Source organism: Bombina bombina, chromosome 6 (assembly GCF_027579735.1).
Source record: "Bombina bombina isolate aBomBom1 chromosome 6, aBomBom1.pri, whole genome shotgun sequence".
Taxonomy (NCBI): Eukaryota; Metazoa; Chordata; class Amphibia; order Anura; family Bombinatoridae; genus Bombina; species Bombina bombina.
This window is the reverse complement of record NC_069504.1, coordinates 442437660-442462434: the sequence shown is the minus strand read 5'-3', so window position 1 is coordinate 442462434 and position 24775 is coordinate 442437660.

Genomic DNA, 24775 nt, shown 5'->3' with positions numbered 1-24775 from the left:
GGATTAATACCGCCTAGATATTTACCATTTTAGGTGATTATTGTGTAAAATCTTATGTTTTTGGGAACTACACAAGTAGATTGCTAGAAATAATAGAGTATAACTATTGGATATGTATAGCCCTAAAAATAGGGTGAGTAGAGGCGTATAAGAAGGAGAGAAGAGAGCGGAGAAAAAGAGAAATAAAAAAAGAGAAAAACAGTGAGCAGCTGACATTATATCATCCATATCCAACTCATGTTTTATGCTATTTATACCAAAAGCAGCTCCAATATTCTGAAGTAGAAAAAATACATAATATGCTCCAGGAGCTGGCACATGTATTAAATTTAAAGTAAGGAGCTCAGCTGAATTGGTGCCGTGCTCTTAATAGGAGCGCTGAGGAATTAGTAACTATCTTCCCCTGCCAGACGTTATATGTGACCGCAATATGTCTGAGTGCAGAGATTTAACCTAAGTTTGTGGTGCAAATTATTAAAATGCTATAATATATTTCAGTAATACGCACCAATTAAAAACAAAACATTCATATAGGTACATGATAATTTACGCATTAATGCAGTTATCTAATAAAAAAAAAAACAAAGAAAAAAACAAACATGCACCCTGAGCTATAATAAATGTTGGAGAACATTACTAGAACAATTCAAACAATTTAAATTGAGTATGGATAGTCTCTGTTAATGCCAATGTCAGATACTTTGCCTGTGAGGAGGAATATTAAATAGGAGTTAAAGTCATATCTTGCTGACCCAATGCTCCCCTAAATCACTTAAGGAGCATACCGAGAGTCCAGCTCTATCCTACCCCCAAGCATGGCCATCGATTCCCTCTGCCACAGGTATCCCAGCCATAGACAAAAATGAAGAGAAGCAATGTTTTCTTTGCTACTAGAAGCCACCATCTCCTCCATTCTGATCCGATATTTCTGCAAGGCAGGAGAAGCCCGCCGACATGTCTCACCACCCAGCCGCAGGAGCCGGCCGCACTCCCGCTACAAAGGGCCACGTGTATGAGATGGATCGAATGTGGTTGCTCCCTGTAAGATACCATACTATGGAGATTTAGCGAGTTGAGCGGGGTAATCTTTTCTGAAGAGGAGACTAGTGGATTCTGCCCTGTTAGTGCCGCGGTCAAGCTTGAGGTCTCTGGAAGCGATGTTGCAGTCTGTTTAGCTGCTGTATGCTCTGCCAACTTTGTTGCCGAAATGGTCTCCTGGGCCCTCTGTTGTTCCGCGTCTTCCTCCATGCCGCTATTTTTTATAATTTCCATGAGATCGTTGAATCCCTTCTCAACTTTTATTTCTAGCTCTGCCAGCATATTAAAGAGATTTGTGTAGTATCCCTTCATGGTTGTAGAAGTGTGTTCCTTTTTTAACCTGGGGAACCGGGGGGGGGGAGGGGAGATCGTGATATATGTCCAGTAGGCCCCTCTCCGCAGCTATCACAAACAATCCGGCTTGCAGGCTTCTAGTTTTAGCAAGCTGCAGGTGATGATCTCAAGATTTTACACCGATAGCTTGCAATGAGGATAGAGGGATCAAACAATATAGTGGATTGCCTGAAGATTATATTATTAGCTTATTGCAAATAGTATGTTAGGAGCCCATGAAAATGCGACCGATCATGTCATCCTCTAGGACCCGCCCCCCACATCCTTCTTTTTTAATACCTATTATACTTTGCATGATAGATTTACTAGAACCAATATCAGCCTTAATAAGTTGTTTCCTTAAACTTAAGCCCTACTTATAAGCTGGCATGGGTAGAGATTGAAATTCTTTAACCCCAGGATTACATTCAGATAAGGCAGGCCAGTGTTTTTTGACAATTTTTTGTATCATAGCTGACTGTGCATTATATTCTGATATAAAAATAATGCAAGGATCATTATTTTTCTTGTGTAAAATGCACAGTCAGCTATGATACAAAAAATTGTGAAAAAACACTGGCCTGTCTTATCTGAATGTAATCCTGGGGTTAAAGAATTTCAATCTCTACCCATGCGGGCTTATAAGCAGGGCTTAAGTTTAAGGAAACAACTTATTAAGGCTGATATTGGTTCTAGTAAATCTATCATGCAAAGTATAATAGGTATTAAAAAAGAAGGATGCTATCCATGTCTTAATTGTTCCTGCTGCAACAACATGTCTAAAGGTTCAGTTTTTTATCATCCAATAACAGGAAAAAAATTTAATATTAAAGGCTACCATTCATGTTACACACAATTTGTTGTATATATGATTAAAATGTCCATGTGGGAGTGACTATGTCGGAGAGACGACAAGAAACATCAAAGACAGAATAATAGAACATAAGAGTAGTATTAGAATAGGGAATAAAAAAGCTCCAGTAGCACACCATTTCATCAAGATGGGTCATCTAATAAATTAATTGAGATTTCAAATTATTGAAAGTGTATCTAGACCTCGCAGAGGGGGAGATAGATAACAGCTGTTGAAACAGCGTGAGGCCTTTTGGATTTTTAAATTAGGAACTCTGGAACCCAATGGTCTCAATAGAGATTGGGACCTTTCTGTGTTTCTATGAAAAATTTTTTTTCAATTTTTCCAACATTCAATAATGTGTTGTCTAATTGCATATGTAAATATTCTATGAAAATTGATTGTTTAAATATCTATATATTGAATTATGAATTATATAGAATTGGCTATCTGAATAGTTAGGAGTTTATTTAATTGTTTTTAATGTCTGTAATATACCTACTTAAATATATAGAAACCTATAGGGTTAAATATATGAAATGGCCCTTTATCGCCACCTAGTGGTATATACCTATATATAGAAATAAGTCATTATGTTTGTGAGCATGATTAAGGAAGTTTATTCCAAAATGTCGCTGCTATCTGTTTCTGTGTAAAGTTTTTTAATAAACTTACCGTTTGCTGTTACTCGCTTTTAGATTTTTTTTAATGTACCATACAGCCAGTTCTGTAGAATTCGTAGAAACTGTAAGAGAGAAATTGATTTTGTTAAAGAAGCTGAAGTTCTATCCAACAGATTCAAAGATAAAGGGTATACTCATAAAATTATCTCACAGGGCATGAGTAAGGCCTCTCTAAAAAAATAGGGATGAATTGCTCAAAGCTAAATCATCTAGAGTAAATAAATATGAGGATGTACCAAAATTTATAACTCAATTTAATAGCAATTATAGAGATATCACCCTGACTATAGAAAAACACTGGCCCATTTTAAAGAATGATCCAATTCTTAAATAAATTGTAGGGAATAAACCGTTATGTATCTTTAGGAGGGCCCCTACTTTGAAAAGTTGTTTAGCCCCCAGTAAGGTTGTGACATCAAAAGGAAGGCCTGAGACTAAGGGACAACATCAACAGTCTTTTGTTTTTTTTTAAACTTAAGAAGGGGGTTTACAAATGTGCTAAGAGTAGATGTCAGACATGTGACCATATCGGACACAAGGAGACGAGTTTTAGAGCCAATAAAACTAGAGAAATATTTCAGATTAAGACCCGGATGACATGTGAAAGTATATATGTTGTTTATTTAATAACATGCATTTGTGGAATGAAGTATTGTGGATGCACCAGTAGGTCTTTGAGAACACGATGGGGAGGACACCATAGAAACATTAAACATAACTTTAATAAACAAAGTGTGTCACAACATAGTGCACTCATAGAATTCATCCCAAAATGTGTGCGTTATAATAGATTTACTAGGTTGCGACATAGGGAGACCTATTGGATCTGGAAGCTCAAGACACTCTTCCCTGAGGGATTAAATGAGAATTTAGATCTGGCAGCTTTCCAATAGTTTCTCCCTTTTTGTAATGATTTGGTAAACATGCCAATAGAGGTGGTTTTGTCCTTTCTAACATTGTTATTTGTATAGTATTAGACTGAATTTAGTATTCAGTCTAATATGCACCTTTCCTTTATAGATTGGTGATTAATCTTTTGAGAATACATATGTTGCATTTAAGATTACTCTACCATTGTCGTATGTTCTGTATGATATGATTTAACTTAATTTGTTTACATACAGCGCTGACAATGTGGCTATATGTATAAGGGTATCTAGAGAGTGTGTATATTGTTTATTTTCCCCATATCTATGTATCTTTTCAAGCAATGTTATTTTTGAGTAGCCATAGATATGCTCTTATGTATAACGTTGCTATGACAATGGACACATTTTTCTGTAACCAAGACTGCCAGCTTAGGTCTCCCTTTTTGTTGACTGGACTTATTTGCAATTAGTTAACACACAGGGGCCCAATATTTTGTGCTTTAAATATGAGCGCATTGGGTGTTTGTGAGTGATGGCTATTATTGTCAAGTTTGGTCCATAATGTTGTGTATGACTTCGCCTTGCGATAACTGATTGGTTTAGGTGAAGTGACGTCACGACTTGAGGGGTGTGTTGCTATGACACCGTTACACTTACAGGATTGAGCGTGCGTCTGTTTACCTTTTTCCAGCTGCCAGCTCGCAGGGTGGACTTATAAGAGGAATATGGATTGTCATCTTCTATATTTATTAAGGAGGCAGCTCTATCTGTATACAATTATTACTATACGGTGGTATTCGCCTTATAGGGGGCGCTTTAAGGGCTGATCTTATACTGATGATGCATGTATACATATATATGTTCGTATACTACATCCTGACAACAGGGGATCTTTGTTTCTGATTGTGGAAAATGTTTTTTATGTTTAGAATGTGTTGTTTGATATATGTATTTATATATGGACTTTTAATATTTCTCACTATGTATTCTGGTCTGCAAACTAAAATGGGTTTTTTTTGCTTAAGTCATCGTATTATAAGCAGCTGTAGCCTGTCTTTGATTAGATCATGTGACTCAACTTCAACATGTGCACACAATGTGTTTTTAATCGATGTATAATGTTTGTGCTGTATATATAGTGTGTGTTTTGTATAGCTCACTTACCACTGCCTGATGAAAAGGTGCCAGCAGAATCTTGAAATGCGTAGCAGAATTTCTTGTATTGTTTTTATACTACTTTTTAATAAAATATATCCCTTGCCTTGGGATATTTTAATTTATTTTATTGGTTTGTGTGCTTCATTTTGGGGTCTCAAATCCTTTGCTGGACTGTGGATCCTGTCCTTTGGAGTGAGTCAGCTGGTAGACTCTGATATACCAGCTTGCACTACTTGCACTGCATTATAGTGTGCAGCATATGTGAGTATTCCATCACAGAAGGGGCACATATTGGGGGCTTTGAAAGTATTAGTAACCATCTGCACCATTGGAGTCTCCCTGTTTCCCTCCTCATTTATGTTCTTTCATCCCAGACTCAAGATCACATCGAATCTGGTGGGAGCTAGCTGGTGGGCTGAATACTCCAGCTTGCAAGAATAGCACTGCATTATAGTGCGCTCTGTTTGTTTGTAAGGGGATCATTTCAGGGGAAGATCTAGCTGTGTTTTAACATTCTGCACCATTGGAGCACCTTCTTTTCCTTCAGCTATATACATACTTGTATAATTACAACAACCGCCCGGCCCTTTTCAGCACTCTTAATAGTAATAGCAGTATTTATTTGTACATTTTTTAACACACATTTCTCTTCTGCAGTTAAATTAAAGGTATTATAACCAAATGTATTGCTATTATTTTTATTTTTATTGATAAGAGCCTTGTATTGACTTTCAACAACCTTAATAAACGCTTCAACCCCATAATTAGTTCAAGGGGGAGAGAAGTTGCTTTTATTGCGTAAACCAAATGCAGCAATGTCCAATGTGTCCTTGGTAACAGTCTCAACATTTTGTGACACAGCAGGGTCTGCCTAAATCTCAATTCCTTCAGGTTGACAGGATTGTATCTGATCCTATCAAAAAAGAATGTAGATTAGATGAAACTCAGTCCAAATTGGAAAAACGTGGCTATCCAAATGCAGAATTGGTTCATGTAAGATCAAATTTCCACAAAAAACACCCTAGACAGCAGAATGATAGACTCACTTTTGTCAGTACATACAATACTCTAAGTAATAGGGTACAAGGTATCCTCAAACTTAATTGGCGTATCCTAAGAGATTCTTGTCCTGACATTAAGGAGTTTAGTCAAATGCCCAGAGCGGCGTATCGTAAGGTTTATACATGTGGGAGAAGGATAACTAAAGCAGTTGTTAATTCTAATACTCATGCATCCCCATATTTTGGTAAACCTAAAAATGGAACATTCCCCTGCCTAAGGTGTTCACATTGCAATAGTGTCATAAAGGGTGGAGAGATCTGCCACCCTTACTCAGGCTGTAAATTTTAAATACCTGGTTACTATACTTGTAATTCCTCTTATGTGGTGTATGCCCTTAAGTGTCCATGTGGGCTTTTATACATAGGTGAGAGCACTCAAAGAGTTAGGGACCGTTTTAGTCAACATAAATCTAATATCAGAAATTCAGGGACAAAAGATCTACCAGTACCTGCACATTTCTTACAAATGGGTCATCAAGTGAGCCAACTACGTTTTATGGTGTTAGACCAAGCTAAGAGAAAACCTAGGGGGGAGATAGATAGAGGAACCTCCTTTATAAGGAGGCCAAATTGATATGGAAATTGGACACACTATACCTCAAAGGTATGAATAGGGAGTTGGACCTTAATCTTGTAGACTTATTGTTTATAAACAATGGGTTTAAATACATACTTTGTAAATTATAATTGTTAATGATATGTGTATTTATTTTTCTGATATTGTTGTGATATATATAGTGGCCATAATATGTGCTTCCTTTTAGGATTGTTTTTAATCTTGGCCCTCTGGGACACTCTAAAAAAGGCATCAAAAGGGTTAATATGTTGTTTTTATTGGTTCACATGTTATTTTTGTAACCCCGTCTATGATATGTGTTCTCATTGGTTCTTCTTTTAATAGTATTGCTATTTATTGTCTGTATGTGCACTATGTTTTTAGCTTGACAAAGGGGCAGGTGCCCCGAAACATTGCTGTTTACCTAATAAAGGTTATTTCACTTTTCCATACCTGAGAGTGCAACATTTCTTTTGATACTTGGTTACTGTGAAGCAAGGGGTTTTGCTCTGATTTTGTCTGCACCCACCTTGAAACCTTGTGGACATTTGACAAAAGTGTGCTGGTCCTACTCTTTTGCTTACTATATTAAACCTATTAATCCCTAATCTGCCGCCCACCCACATTGCGACTATTAAATAAATGTATTAACCCCTAATCTGCTGCTCCCGACATTGCCGACACTAATAAAAATTATTAACCCCTATTCCAACGCTTCCTGACATCGTGGACACTATAATAAAGCTTTTAACCCCTATTCCTCCGCTCCCCAACATCGCCGACACTATAATAAAGTTATTAACCCCTAAACCTCTGGTCTCTTACATCTCCGCAACTAAATAAACCCATTAACCCCTAAACCTCTGGCCTCCCACATCTCTACCACTAAACAAACTTATTAACACTTAAACCGCCAGCCCCCCACATTGCAAAACACTAAATTAAACTATTAACTCCTAAACGTAACACCCCCTAACTTTAATTAAAATTACAATATAACTATATTTAAATAAATAAAAACTTAGCTGTGAAATAAAAATAAACCTAACATTAAACTTTAAATTAACCTAACCTTACTATACTAATAAAATAAAAAATTACTACCAATTTAAAAATCTAAATTATAAATTTAAAAAAACCTAAAACTACGAAAAAAAAATTAAAATCTAAAATTACAAAAAATAATAAACACTAAATTATGAAAAAATAAAAAATACTAAGCTTACAATAAAGAATGAACGAAATGATAAAAAAAAAAAATACACCAAATCTAATAGCCCTATAAAAATAAAAAAGCCCCCCAAAATAAAAACACCCCCTAGCCTACAATAAACGACCAATAGCCATTATAAGGGCATTTTGTAAGGCATTGCCCTAAGTTGAAAAGCTCTGTTACCTGTAAAAAAATCCAAAGTTTCCCAACAGTAAAACCCACCACCCAACCAACCCCCCCAAGTAAAAAACATAACTCTTAAAAAAAACTAAGCTACCCATTGCCCCTAAAGGGGCATTTGTATGGGCATTGCCCTTAAAAGGGCATTCAGCTCTTTTTTATTGCCCTTAAAAGGGCATTTAGCTCTTTTTTAAAAACCCAAATCCTAATCTGAAAAAAAACACCCCAAAAATAAGAAAAATACCTAACACTAACCCCAGAATATCTACTCATGGTTGCTGAAGTCCGGACATCCAGGCAGCAAGAAGTCTTCATCCAGGCGGTGACATCTTTATCCATCGCCGGGGCGTCCTTTGCTGAAAGGTTTATCTAGGAAAGTTCAGGAGCAGTAAGGAACCTAGCTTCTATCTGCTGATTGGTGGCTGCATATATATAACGATTGTCATTGCCTCACCCATGTGTTCACTTAGAAACTAGTAGTGTTATGTATTGATGCTCCTTCAACACATTATACCAAGAGAATGAAGCACATTTGATAATAGAAGTAAATTTGAAACTTGTTTAAAATTTTATGTTCTACATAACTAATAAAAGATACATTTAGGGTTTCATGTCCCTTTAAGAGTTACATTTGAAATTCATGCTCTCAGTGCTAGATTATTTGGATAACAACAATGTTGAATCGATATATGACACAATTTTAAAATTTAAATTAAGAATAAATATCAGGACATAACAACTAAAAAGTATACATGATTTATTATATGTTAAATAATTAAAATATAATTTATATATCATATGATTTAGGTTAATGCATATTGACAAATGACTTCAAATACAAATGTGCAAGATTCAGAAATTACAATGTATACAATTAAACACAACACATAAATTATTGTTGACAAACATATTAAACAATATGGAGTATATTCATCGCAGAACATTCATGGATTATCACTTGCCTCAAAATATATTCAGGATCAACAAAACATTGAACATTTGTTTCTTCCATGAGACAGTCATCAGTCGAATTTTTTTTAGATATTATATCATCTATGTTTCAACAATGTAAAAGATTGAAAAAGAGAGAGTTCATCCTTGAGCCAAAAAAACGTATAAACTTTATTAAAGTCATTAAAAATATGGAGCATAAAAATGGACAGGGAAAGGTATTCCTAAACCCAAGTACTGGTCTAATGTAAAAGATTGACACAATCTATAAACTCATGGTTTTAAACTTGTGTTCTCATTCGCCAACATGGAGCATACAATATAACGGAACAACGTGATCCAATCAAATTACGGAATTTACACCTTTGCATGTGACATTTTACGCAACATGGCGCATCCTATATCCCCGAACAATGTGATCCAATCAACTTACGGAATTTACACCTTTGCATGTGATGTTTTACGCAACATGGCGCATCCAATATCGCCGAACAACATGATCCAATCAAATTACAGAATTTACACCTTTGCATGTGACGTTTTATGCAACATGGCGCATCTAATATCGCCGAACAACGTGATCCAATCAAATTATGGAATTTACACCTTTGCATATGACGTTTTACGCAATGTGACGCATACAATATCACTGAACAACGTGAACCAATCAAATTATGAAATTTACACCTTTGCATGTCAATGAGAATTGTATTTCTATTTAAAAAACTAGCATGTGCTATATTGTTAAATAGCAAGCGTGTTTGTTCTATGTAATGCATATCTTTACATAATGTAATGCTAGATAACATAATAATGTGATATGTGAAATATAATCAATAGTTGTTAATAAATATATATTTCTTTAGAATAGTAAGATTAGGAAATATTTAGTAAGCATCAAGGTTTAACATAGAATTAATGCTACTATATACATCACGAAAATGTGTATTGTTTATACATTATAGGTTACCTATAGCATTATATCGATTGATAATTAAATGTAATAAAACATCATAGAAAGAGATTAATCATCTAAAATATGTGTGCATTACACACAGTGATTTCTTATGTTTTACTACTACAGTAAGATTTCATGAGAATTGGAATATATGTGCTGTCAACATTCAGATTATAGTCTGTTTAAAATATATTATGTGTATGTTGATTAAAACAAAATTAGATATTAAAAATTACCTTATAAATGCATATCCATAAATTAATAACTGTTGTCAGCATCACTTAAAAATTATCAACATAAAATCACTTTTATTAGAAATGACATTAATAAATAAAGAAGAAATATAACATTTTAATTAAATGATTCTTTTTATTATGATAAATATAATTTATGAAGGTCATAAAACATAATTAAATAACATAATAGGACCAATAAGTCAGAATGATAACACAGCCCCTTTGGAGCCATCTGACAAGGTGACATAGTGCATCACAGTCCTTGGAGGGAGTTGACAAGAGCAAACAAAGGCCAACATAGTCCCTTTGGAGCCATCTAACAAGGTGACATAGTGCATCACAGTCCTTTCAGGGAGTTGACAAGGGCAAACAAAGGCCAGCATAGCCCTTTGGAGCCATCTGAAAATGTGACAAAATGCATCACAGTCCTTTCAGGGAGTTGACAAGGGCAAACAAAGGCCAACATAGTCCCTTTGGAGCCATCTGTAAAGGTGACATAGTGCATCACAGTCCTTTCAGGGAGTTAACAAGGGCAAACAAAGGCCAGCATAGCCCCTTTCGAGCCATCTGAAAATGTGACAAAGTGCATCACAGTCCTTTCAGGGAGTTGACAAGGGCAAACAAAGGCCAACATAGTCCCTTTGGAGCCATCTGTCAAGGTGACATAGTGCATCACAGTCCTTTCAGGGAGTTGACAAGGGCAAACAAGGCCAGCATAGCCCCTTTGGAGCCATCTGACAAGGGCAAACAAAGTGCAACAGGCACAACAATAAAAAAAAAATCTAAAATAAGCCAATGGGCAACAAAAATAACAGATTATATGGATGGAGGAGATATTCCTGCTCCCATGGGTCATCTCCGGGCTCTCCACTTACTGGGGCATCCTCCTCACCTTCCTTGGCCTGAGCTTTTGCAGCTACAGCTTGCTGCCTTTCCTCAAAATGGCTCATGCGGATTAGCATGAGGCAATCAAGCTGCAGCTGCAGAACCATGGAGTCCTGCATCATTCCCAGCAACTGATGGCAACTCAGCATGGTTCTCTCTAATTTTTCTATGAGGAGTCACAACCTAAACAAAAAGAAATAATTAAAAATGAATATTAATTACAGAACAGAATCAAAATATAGCAAAGGGACATTGTACTAATTTGAATACAAATCAGGATAAGAATATGCTATATTGAAGAAGAATTACACATGAAATATGTTCTTCATAGATAAACCATTAAGATATTACAAAAAAAAATACAAACCCTATCAACAATAAATTATTTCTTTGGTTTATGACACACAGGGAAAGGGGCCTTTCTGAGTCACCAATGAAACTTTGCCTTGTGGCAAAAAAGCCGGAGTATTCGATACAAAGACATACAGGTCAGTTGAAGAGTGGACAGAGAGATCCTGCACAGCTGGCTGAAGGCTGCATTCCCCCCCTTCGACAAGCCGGCGAGTTGCTCTGACGTCACGTTCCAGCGCCAGGTGGCAGTCTGAAGGCGTTGCAGCGAGGCAGAGAGCTGCAGGAACGACAGAGGCCACTGTGAGAGAGGAGGTCACTGGAGGCCTGCAACTACTATGCCGTGAAGACGAAGGGGGGGTAAGTAGAACAGATCCTTCACTTTTGGGGGCTGGGAGCACAAGCCAGATAGACAAAAGGAGAGATGCAAAGCCTAAGTCTGAGGGGTAAAAGGAGTGTCGGATGGTTGATACTGTATATGGCCCGACTTGTGCTAGTGCCTAGCAAACTAGCATGGAAACTGCAAAAGTAGTAAACCTCAAGGTGAAGGCATAAGGTCACAGACTGAGGGAATGAGGCACAGAACTTTGAACTTTGGGTTGAACTTGTGGCTGGATATTCTTTCCCTTATCCTCGAAAATCAATATCAAGGGGTGCCTGGGAAAAAAAAAAAAAAGCTGAAAGCACGGCTAAAAATAGCAGATCCTGGTATTAGGAGATCCCAGGATACACTAGAACTGTGTCGATTAAAGTGTACACTATACTTTGCAGTTTTTGGAGCAAAACTCTATGTGCTAGCAAGTGTGAATCCATATATCTAAGTGAATCCATATATCTAAAGGTGTTAAAAAGCCACCTCTGGGGGCCTACATAATCATTCTGTATTAGGCATTAAGCTGTAAAGCATTAAGCGGTTAAGGCAAGTTAAGGGTAAGGGCAAGGTCAGAATTCTTAGATAAGCCATTGCACAATAGGTTAAACTGAAAGATTATGTCTGCATAGTTAGGTCTTTATAGTTGGTGTTAATTCTGTAGAATCTATCTGAGCTGTTAAGTCTTCACATTTTGTGTTAATTCTGTAGAAGGTATATGAACTGCTAAGTCTTCACATATTGTGTTAAGCTGAAAAAGGGTGTATGATCTGCCAAGTCTTCACATTTTGTGCCAAGTTGAAAAATTGTTTTGGGGGGGGCGGAGCTAGCCCACAGCATGAACAGTCGCACATATCTGCAGCTCCCCATGTAAATATGCTAATAGCCTAAAAAATTTATAATTATGTTCTAGAAATTGAACAAAAATTTATGGCTTGGGTAAACATAAGATCGGAGCACATTATTAGATATAGTAAGCAGCGATGTGAGAGCTGATTGCTGCTGGATCGACTCATTTAACCAATGAACCCTACGGCCTGAAATCTGGGTGAGAAACTACCAGCCAATCTTTTAAGCTACGTTCACTCTGTCTTTTGATCATGGAGACTGTATGAGGCAATGACACGACACCCGCAGGACACGGGACCATTACACAGTGTCACTGATCTCCCCCACTGATGACTTTTACTCTTGGCTGCGACTTGTTATAAGAAGGCACCGGCAGGAGTGGCGCGAAACTCCATCTTGGAGTTAGAGTGTTCAGGCACTCGCTTAGGCTCGAACTGCGGATTCTCCCTAACCCAAGCTGCCGACTTACATCACAGTGCCACTCCATTTGCCTTAACACAAATTAAGCTCTGGACCACGCATTGCCTGCTCTGCGCGAGGGTTATATTCCTGCACTTGGATAGAATGGGAGACCATACTGCTTCAATACTCACCCTTTTGGCTGATCTGGATAAAAAGGTGTGCCGCAACTTTGATAGCCTTTTTTCATTGATACAAGGAGGATCCGCAGAGAATCCCATTGCGGGAAATAAAGTGACGGATCTGCATATTTCCCCTGGTCCGCGGACTGAGGTGGAGGTCCCTCAGGAGGCTCCCTCTATACCGGAGACTTCAAAAGCCGCTTACCGATGTGCCGATCTTGAGGAGTTTGACCGAGTGCTAGAGACAGCCCTTTCTCAGATAGTAACTAGGAGTAGATCATTTGTCCCTCTGGAGAGGCCATTACAATCACCGGAACAGACAAGGGGAATGAATATGTCTCTACCTACTATGCTCAGAAACCCTACCCTGCGGGGCAAGCCTAGCTGGCAATTTGGAACACCTAAACTCCCTCAGAACTATCAAGTGTTTGCTAACTCCTACAATATTAAGGAGGGGATTGGGTAGTTAGTTAGCTTCTGCTTTGGCACTCCAGCTTCCATATATGACACCTTGAACTAGTTTGTATGCATCTAATATTAAAGAATGCTCGTATGGACTCTTCTGTTTTCCATGTTCATATTCACCCTATCTTTCCTTGGCATGCATTTAAGATAATCCTTAATACTTCTACATACTATGGCTGAGATATAGGACTTCCTCAAAGGCACATATTACTTGAGCTAGCCATAATTGGGAGAACTGTACTGTATTAACCTGTTATGTTTTTTTTATTGTTCCCCTTATATTACTTCTTCTCTAGGATGTTCTTATGAACCTATATTGATGTTTATGCGCTCCCAAGTTCGATTCTTATATCTGTTGGTGATTGGGTTAGATGTTCACTTTTTTATGTATCAGAGTAAGCAGATTAAGGGGTGGTGGTCACCCTGCGCATATGCGTAACATAGAATTTAGTCCTACTAGCAGACAAGTCTATTATTATCTCACTCCTGGGGTTTCGTATGTTTACCTATGAGTTTCATGACAAATTATATATATTTGTAGTGTAGACATGATATATGAAGTCTTATATTGTCATCTGTGAAGAAATGTCTACTCCTCTAAAGTCAGTCTGGATTTTATGTCAGTTAAAGACGCTCTTATATGTTGCAATACTTATTTATACCTCTTAGCCTATTAGTTAGCTATATATTTGTCACTATGGATGCACCTTTGGGGCTGCCCTGCAATACCTTGCTTTATCACACGGGCGAATTGTCGGCAGCCGAGACAGTTTGCCACAGCTTTGGCTGGGATTAAAGCCAAACAACTAAATGCAAGGGTAGTCCCAAACGCTATCCTAACAGAAGCCATATAATTTAAGTATTTTTTACATGGTGACTTCACTTCCTAACTCGAACTAAATATAGGTTACCCTAGTTCGCCTCTACTTTAAAAAGGCAGCGAATATACCTAAACATTAGACCCTCTGGCATCGCAAGAATTCCCATATTGACTGGCGACTTATTATATTATTACTTCGCTGTTACTTTGTTTCTATCTACACTGCGGATATGCTCTAATCAGCTCCCCTCTCCTCCCCCCCCCCGTATTGTAATCTTAAGTGGCATTTGTCCGCTGTTAAATGTATTTCTACGTAGTCGTAAATATTTCCTTTATGCACCTAATTAACTATTGCATACTAATATATTTGCACTATACTGGGGGTGATTCTATACAAGTAGGCTATATATTTTTTATGCCTACACTATTCACCCAATTTGGTGAAATTCTTTAATGGTGTTAATCCATTTCTATGTACTTACATATACTAGGGCATAAAAATGTATTACCTCTCAGAGATAAGAGTTTGTTGAAGCATGTAGGTGCAATCCTGAAAAATCATTCTAATAGATAGCATTTCATGTCTCAGAGGTATTTAGCTTGATTTATCTTATATATGAAAAAGAGTTATCGAATTATTATAGTTGCATTTTATGTGTGACACAGCTAATAGTGGTAATATGTTTTACTGTACTACTTAAGAATTCTAAATGTTATTTGCAGCTTTCTTGTATAGGTAACAATGTTTGGCACTAACATATGTGTTACTTGACAAAGCCATATGAGACACTTTCTGTTCTGTATTCTTTTAAATGTGACAATGTAAACTGTAAGTTACCTTTTTGAATTACCTCAATAAAAAAACCTATGATTTAATAAAAAATTGTTTTTGAATAGTTAAGAGAATATTATATTCTGCAGTATTTGGTAAGGATGTCCCCCTGTTAGGTCCTCTGGATCCTCAAGTTTTAGTATACACTTGCTGATCAGTCTTTGAAAGTCACCATAGGTGGTATCCTTTTATTAATATATATTAAGCACAAAAATCTAAAGTAGTAAGTAGTAGAGGTAAGAAGAGGCGAATTTAAAACACATAGCTAAACCCCAACATACTAGGTTAACCTGTAAGGAGGTGTCTGAAACTGTTACTCTTTACATATTGTGTTAAATAGGTATATTGTATCTGAATTGCTATATTCTCAAACATTGTGTTAAAGTGAAAGGTTGCCCCTGAATTGGTATATCTTTACTGATTATGTTAATTGAAAGAGGGAGTTAGAAAACAGCCCTGGACAGCAGAATCAATGGAGAAATATATCACAAATTATAAAAATAAATCTCCAGCTATGCCTCTAAAGAGGGATAGAAAACAAAAGTCTTCACAAGAGAACATACAAGAGGTAACTATTAGAAGCCCCGATTTAAACCTGGAAAAACAATTAACTACGAATCAGTTGGCAGATTTGATCTTGCCGCAGTTTGAAATGATAAAAAGCGAGATCTCAGAGCTATCAAACGATATACAACAATTCAACAATAGACTTATGGAAGTAGAATCTAGAATTTCAAATGTAGAAGATAGGCACTTTAAACAGGAGGCTGTTTTGGATGCACATTCAGATGAGATTAAGGTATTAAGAGCTAAAATTGAGGCTCTGGAGGACAGGTCCAGGTGCAGCAATGTCTGGGTAGTTGGACTCCCAGAGTCTAGAGAATTTGAGGATCTTTTATCATTTAGTGCTCAAACACTACCAAAATTATTAGGTTTACAAGCAGTAGATGGAACCTTCCAGGTAGAGAGGGCACATAGGGTTGGTATAGTGAGACAGCTAAAAGATGGTAGTGTGCGACCCAGAATGGTCCTGATAAAGAACCTAAACGTTCAGGACAAAGTGAAAATTATGCAGAATTACAGAAAAGTCCAGACACTCACTATAAACACTAAGCAGATTCTATTATTTCAAGACTTTTCAATAGAAACGTCGACAAAGAGGCGTGCAATGGCACCATTCTGCTCAGGTTTAATAAGGGCAGGGCTGAAAGCGACCATGAAATACCCAGCGAAAATTACAGTGCTGGGCATGGATGGTGCCATTGCACTCAATACAATTGATGATGCAAAAGAGTTCTGTAGAGAAAATAACCTTGAAGTGTAAAGTAATTCTTAGAAGTAATTAGCTGCTTGAGAAAAGAGAGACTGCAATGGAGGTATTGTTAAGGATCATCGGGAGGGGAGGGGGGGTAGGGGGGAGAGGGATTTTTGCTTTTTTTTTTTGCAGATATTATATGAATAAATATAGAATAAATGAATAGCTCATTAAAATTAATTTCCTGGAATGTGGGTGGAATAACATCCCCTATCAAGCATAAAAATGTTCTTAAGGAAACTAGGAAGCATAAGCCAGATATCATATTCTTTCAAGAATTACATCTTAAAAAATAGAGATAGGAAAATTGAAAACAAATTGGATAGCTGAAATAATTGCAACACCATGTGAGAAACGAAAGAGAGGTGTAGCGATTATGCTTGGAAGGGAACTTTCATATACTATAAATAAACAGGAATTAGATCCAGGAGGGAGATATATATTGTTGCAACTGAAAATAGATGATAAGATATGGACGCTATGTAATATATATGCGCCAAATAATTGGGATTCTAAGTTTTGGGAGAAATTGAAAAAGGTTCTAACCCCATATATTGGGCAGAATCTGATCATAGCAGGGGACTTTAACAACACATTGTGTCCGGACCTAGACAGATACAAAATCCGCCGGAGAGCAGCCAATTACAGGGAAGCCAAGCATTTGCAGAGCTTCACTGGTATATTAAAACTACGAGATGTGTGGCGAATTTAACATCCAGACGCTCGTGAATTTACCTGCGAATCGGGTGCTCACAAAAAAATTTCCCGAATAGATTTGTTTTTATTAGATGAGCAGATCATGAAATATAAAATCAACAGATTTCGGATATAGTCCTATCTGATCACGCGATTATTTGTATAAGGATTGTGTTGAGTGTTCCCTCCAGAAAAACAGCAAATACCTTTCGCTTCCCTCACTATATGATTAACAATGTACAATTTGAAAATTGGTTAAAGCAAAATGGAGAGAATACTACACACAAAATCTGGAGTATGCAAATAAAATTGAGGTGTTCTGGGAAGCGGGTAAAGCGGTCATCCCTGGGGAGGTGAAAGCATATATGATTAAAAGAAGTAGGAAAAATAAAGCGAGAGAAACTCAGCTGTCAAACCAACTTAGAAATAACTACGCAAAATACCTTAGATCACCCAATAAGGACACCTGGGACAAATATAAAGGAGCAAGAGTGGAAAGGGAATGTTTTCTAAAAAAGATCGGAGCGCAGGAAGAGTTAAAAAACAGGGCTACTTTTCAGGGTTTTCAGGGTACTTCTGCTAAACATCTGACCAGGCTAGTCAAATTCAGGAAAAAATCAAACCATATCCTTGCTATTAGATCAGGAGAGAAACTATCCACCAATACAGATGAAAATAGAAGAATATTTTATGATTATTATAGCAGATTATATGCTAGGGAGGAGGTGAATGAGACGCAGAAAGAATAATTCTGGCTGGGGTTGGACATCCCTCAAATTACACAGGAAGCGTTACAGATTATTAATGCTCCTATTACTTAGTTGGAAATATTAGGAGTTATAAAAAGGTCCAAATCTGGTAAAGCCCCAGGGCCAGACGGCTTATCGGCAGAATTTTACAAAATTATGGCGGCAGAGATATCTACCACTCTAACTAAATTATTTAATCAATATTCTGTTCAGAAGGATATGAAGTCAGTCTATTTTTCTGATTCAGTAGTTACTTTAATCCATAAAAAAGCGAAGGATTCAACAAATGTAGCGTCATACCGCCCGATTTCACTCCTAAACCATGATTATAAAATCTTAATGTCCCTTATTGCAGATAGAATGAAAAAATCAATTACGGAAATCATACACCCCGACCAGGCAGGTTTTATTCCAGGGAGGAATTCAGTTTGAAACATGCGCAGAGTTCTCACCACTGTGGACTACCTCTATCGGGTCGGCCAGGACGCCGGGAATAAATATCAGGGGGAAGATTTAGCATTAGTCACTTGATGCTGAAAAGGCTTTTGATTCAATTATTTGGGACCACTTAATAAATGCAATGAGAAAGTTTGGGTTTTCCGGCGCCCTGGTTGACCTGATTGGGTTAGTATATAACAAACCTAGATCCCAACTGCTTATTAACGGTGAGCTATCACAGAACATTATTCTGGGTAAAGGAACACGCCAGGGCTGCCCCCTATCACCATTACTCTTCGATATTGCACTGGAACCATTAGCTATATATCTAAGAAAGACCCTTCCACCGGTCTTACTGGGGAAACAGAAAGTATCTATATTAGGGTTGCACCGATACCATTTTTTTAAGACCGAGTACAAGTACTGATACTTGTTTTCAAATACTCACCAATACCAATTACCGATACTTTTTTTTTATGTCATGTGACAGTTTACCAAGCACAATACAGACTAATTTTTTAAGATTCCTTCTTTATAATTATGAAGGACTGTAGCTCAAAAGACATTATGAAATAATTAAACAGGTTTTATTTGTCACAAAGTTCACAGAACATGTTTAGAAATAAAAATATTACAATAAAATATATTAACAACAACAATAAATAACAAATATAAAATTGCAACCAACCAAAAGTGCCATACAGGAAAAAATAGAACAGAATACTGTTTAATCATGGTGAACAACACTATGGGCTAGATTACATTTGACTGGTAAGCTTTACCAATGCTCTCATTACATGTCCTACTCCATTAAAGCCTATGGAGTTGGAAATGTGAACAGAGCATTGGTAAAGCTTACCAATCAAATGTAATCTAAATATAGTCCTATAATTGCAGGATGAGTGTTCATTGGGATTAACTTAATTTTTCCTATGAGTACTCTTCCTGCAATGATATAAGCTAAGATGTTCCTCAGAGTACAGTATGTTTTGAACATTATTGTGCAAGATGAGAACTTGCAGTATAAAAGGCAATCTAGCAATTTATCTAGAATCATTTTTCAAAAGTTAGTGGCAAGTTATTTTTAAGGAACAGAACAGAAACATCTCTGCATGTTCAGCTATAAGTCTGTTTTTGCTATCAGTAAGGAGGTTAAACTTTCCACACCACTGCATGGGGCAGAAAGATATTTTTGGGCCATTTTAGCCAGAGCTGGAAATCTCAGTTTATTAACTGCCCAGTACTTCAGGGGTTTGTCTGAACGCAGTACAGTGATCTCTCATACAATAATACAAATAAGAGCAATTTGTATTGGCAGAACAGTAGTAAACAATTTTTAGTTTAGTCTCCACTCCAGCTTTAAATGAAATGGGAACATGCAGTTTGAAAAAAACACCACAAGATAGCATATGGGTAGTAAGTGGAGGTATCGGTTTAAGTATCGGTGCATTTGCACGAGTACAAGTACTCATGCAAGTACTTGGTATCGGTACTGATACCGATACTAGTATCGGTATCGGTGCAACCCTAATCTATATCATTATATGCTGATGATCTACTAATATTTTTACAACATACCAGACAGAGTATACCCCGTTTTATGGAGATTATAAGTATATTCAGTTCATTTTCTGGGTACAAAATTAATATTAGTAAATCAGAAATTTTATGGATTATAAAAAATAGAAACAGTTATTCAGATATGTTCAAGGAAGTGCAAAGTATTAACTACCTAGGAATTAAGATCAGCAAGAACCCTGCACAATGGTATCAGCTTAATTTTAAAGAGTTATTTCAAAATCTACATCACGATCTAGGAAAATGGAACTTATATTATTTATCTATCTTAGCTCGCATAAACGTGATAAAAACTATCATATTCCCAAAATTTCTATTCTTATTACAGAATTTACCCTTGTTATTGCAGAAAAAGGATAAATTTGACAGATATAATAAGGCATGTGCTTTTTTTATCTGGGGGAAAAGGACGTCACGGATAGCATTTAGTAAGCTGGCTCAGGAGAAGCAGTTTGCGGGTTTCGCGTGTCCCAATATAAAGTATTATAATATAGTGTCTTTGGTCAAATTTGGGATAGATTGGCTTTGTAGAACAGATTACGTCACTTATTACGAGCAGGAAACAGAATTGATCAAACCATTTAATCTGCAGGCTATTCTTCATCATCCATATAAACAACTACCAAGCAATGTAAGCAGACTAACTACAATCGCAAACATAGTGTTTGCGTGGCAGAAATATTGCAAATTATTGGGGATAGAATTCCAGGTCTCTAGCCTGCTCCCGATCTGTGGTAGCCCAGCTTTTTTTACCAGGGTATAGCAATGAGTTATTCTATGTATGGAAAAGCAAAGGGCTGATATATGTATCACAATTGAAAGAATCACAGAAACGGGGCCAATTAGATCATTTGCAAACTTGGCAAGTGAATATAATTTGCCATCTAAACATTTTTATGCATATTTGCAGGTTCGCCATCTTATAAATGATTATGAAAATAGGTTTGGTGAGAATTGGGCACAAACAAACATTGAGTCAGGCATTACAGTATACAAAGCGGCATCCGATCAGTATCAATCTGGTATCATTACATCATGACTCAGGAAGGAGAATCACATATTAATCAGACTAAACAGAAATATGTAAATTACTTTCCACAACTGCAAGATAAAGATATAACAGATAGCTTAAGAAGAACAATAGAAGCAACAGATAGAATTAATCTAAGAGAGTCTCAATACAAGGTAATTAACAATTTCTATCTAACCCAGCCAGAATGGCTAAATGGTCTCAACTTTATATGGTTTGTCCTAAATGTCATAAGGCAAATGCGGATCTGTTGCACTATTTTTGGAGCTGTCCAAAGATCGCGCAATTCTGGAGTAAAATCCAATATTGAATAAATAGAAATGTAAGGGACACGATAGAATTGGATGCAAAGCATATATTTTTTTTGTACTCAACACATAATATAGGAGACAGATTATTTATAAATATAGCGATTTTGATCGCAAGAAATGATATATGTAAAATGTGGAAGCACAGAAATTCCCCTTCTCTAACTGAATTTGTAAATCACATGAGAAGTCAAATTATGATAGAGACAACAGGACTAGATAAAGGGGCAGAGAAACAAGTTATAACATTTTTTAAGAAGTGGAAAAAGTATATTTATGGATTACCCTCAACAGTCCAATATTACATCTTATCCCCATTTCAAGATTCTATACCCTTCCTAGAATTAATTTTAGATGGTTCATTACCTTCAAACTGGATACGTTGCTAATAAGGCATGAGTAAAAATAGGCGTGATATTAGGAGGAATTTATTGGTAGCTTTATAACGAAAGGAAGGAAAGGAATGTTTTTTTTTTCCTTCTTCCCCTCTCCTCCCCTTTCCCCCCTCCGGATATTATTTTTAATATTTTTCGATTTCTCTTGGGCAATTCCTGTGTATGATGATGGGAAGGCTACGTGTAGCATCCCTGTAGGAAAATGAGTTAAACAAGACAAATAGAGAGCAGGAGAACTCAAGAAATTGGTTAAGGAATAGCTTAAATTATTTGAGGTGTATTTGTGTGTAAATAAGTGTTCCTATAAAGAATGTAAGAGAAGAGAAAAATGGAAATGGTGGGAGAAGCTATGATATTCTAGCAATCTGTTTTGTAAATATTTTGAAAGATATGTAAAATACAAGCAAACCGGGAATGTGTTTCTGTATAGTATCTAAGATGTAATCTCATACCGATTGTACAAGAGTCAGATGTATTATGTCTTTCTTTTTGGAATGTAATGTATTTTTTTTTAGCTTCACCCCCAATAAAAAGAATTAAAAAAAAAAAAAGACACACAGGGAAAGGGGCTGTGATTAAATGGATAGTAAACCACAACATTTTCTTTTATGATTCAGATAAAACAAACAATTTTAAACAAATTTGCAATTTACTTCTATTATCAATTTTGCTTCATTCTCTTGTTATCCATTGCTGATGGGACAGCATTGCACTACTGGCAGCTAGCTGAACACATCTAGTTATCCAATCACAAGAGATAAATGTGTGCAGGCACCAATTAGCAGCAGCTCCCACTAGTGTATGATATGTGCATATTCATTTTTTAACAAGAGATAATAAGAGAACGAAGCACATTTGGAAATAGAAGTGAATTTAAAAGTATCTTAAAATTACATGCTCCATGTGAATCATGCAAGTTTAAAGGGACATTAAACCCCAAATTTTTCTTTCATGATTCAGATAGAGAATACAATTATAAACAACATTCCAATTTACTTCTATTATCTAATTTGCTTAATTATTTAGATATTCCTTGTTGAAGAAATAGCAATGCACATGGGGAGCCAATCACACGAGGCATCTATGTGCAGCCACCAATCAGCAGACATGAGCATATCTAGATATGCTTTCCAGCAAAGGATATCAAGAAAATTAAGCAAATTAGATAATAGAAGTAAATTAGAAAGTTGTTTAAAATGGCATGTTATTTCTAAAGCATGAAAGAAAAAAAATGGGTTTCATTTCCCTTAAATTTTGACTTTCCTATCCCTTTAAATAAAAAATAAATATGCATATTTACATAATTGATATCCAACATCTTAGGCAATGTCATTTAGATAATAAAAAATGAGGATGATAATTGAGAAGAATGTAAATATGAAACATTTACATTCATAAAATAAAGAAAAGCTTTAGAAATAAACATTTCTATTTAAAATAAATTTATGTATAATTAGATCAGCATAATGTCCATTTAAGAATGTATGTTATAATGTTGATTTGTAATGATACTTACATCTGTGGCTGGGAAGGAGAACAGGAAACCCAGGCAAAGGAAGGTGGGGATCAGGGAAAAGGGGTTGGTGGGGAGGAGGGATGTGGCAAGGTGGGGCATGTGGATCCTGTGCAGATGGGGAATGTGGGGCCTTCTCAGGTGGGGTCTGCTTAGGTGGGGAAGGTGAATCCTGCTCAAGTGGGGCATGTGGGTCATGCTCAGATGGGTAAGGTAGGGCCTGCTCAGGTGGGAAGGGTGGGGCCTGCTCAGGTGGGGAGGGTGGGGCCTGGGCAGTTGGTGCCTGTGCAGGTGGGGCAGGAGCAGAAAGGGCAGGATGGGAATGACAGGAAGAGCAGCAAGGGGGGTCAGGGGGAGGTGGGGAAGGTGTGGCAGGGTGATGCCCAGCAGTGGAAGGTCAATCTGAAATATATAATACAATTGTTTAAATACATACTGTATATTATATGAAAATATATCTTAAACAAAGTCACAATAATGACTATGTTTAAAGGTATTAATTGATTTGAAGCAAGTCTAATTTTGAATCTTTCTTAATTGATCCTTTAAACTCTGTTTGCTCACTGGTATTTTTTATGGAATGTTTGATCATACATTAAAAAGCATATGTTTCAAATTCAACATTATGTGCTAATCTTTATGATTTTACAATATGACATTTTTCTTTTTGATAATATATATCAGTACACATGTATGTATTTGATATTGAAAAGACATAGAGGTCCGTCTCTTATGTGATGTACTTGTCATTGGATCACATCTCTAGTGCATTATTAAATGTGAACAACATAGAGTTCTTTTAGACACATGCCTGTGGATTGAGTTCAGAGAGTCCATAAATTGGATAATATGGGAGTGTGTAATATGAGCAAATATAAATGGCCACTCCACATAGGCTTTGAAACAAGGTAATCACTGATGACTAAATAAATTAAGATGATTGCCTTGGTAATCTTAAATATAATGATTTTAAGCTTGATGGTTCAATTAATTACTATTCCAAAAATATACACGGTAGATACTACCTTTCATATTAACTATTAAGAATAGAATGTTATCTGACATTACTTTTTCAGAGTATGTTTTTTGAATATATCTTTTACATTAGGATTAAATGTATGTCATCCCAATATTAATAGACACATTCAGACGTGAACGTTTTAGGTTAGAGGAATATTAATGTTTATCTGAGTGAAATGGACAGTCTACACATAAATCATGTTAAATCCCTTTACATATAATACATCATGAAATTAAATCAAGGAATTTCCACATGATTATGTTTTATGTATACTTAAAAATGGCTGATAAGCTCAGAACAATGATGACATAACAAGATGGTCTGCATCTAGGCACTCAGATGAATAGCAGTGACTGTCTGTACAATTATAAGATGATTATTGGGTGATTGGATGTAATATGCATGTGACATCATGATGTCATTCATAACAAAATGTATACATAAATAAGCAAAAAAATTCTTAATTTCTATGTTCATGCTGCATGATATAGTA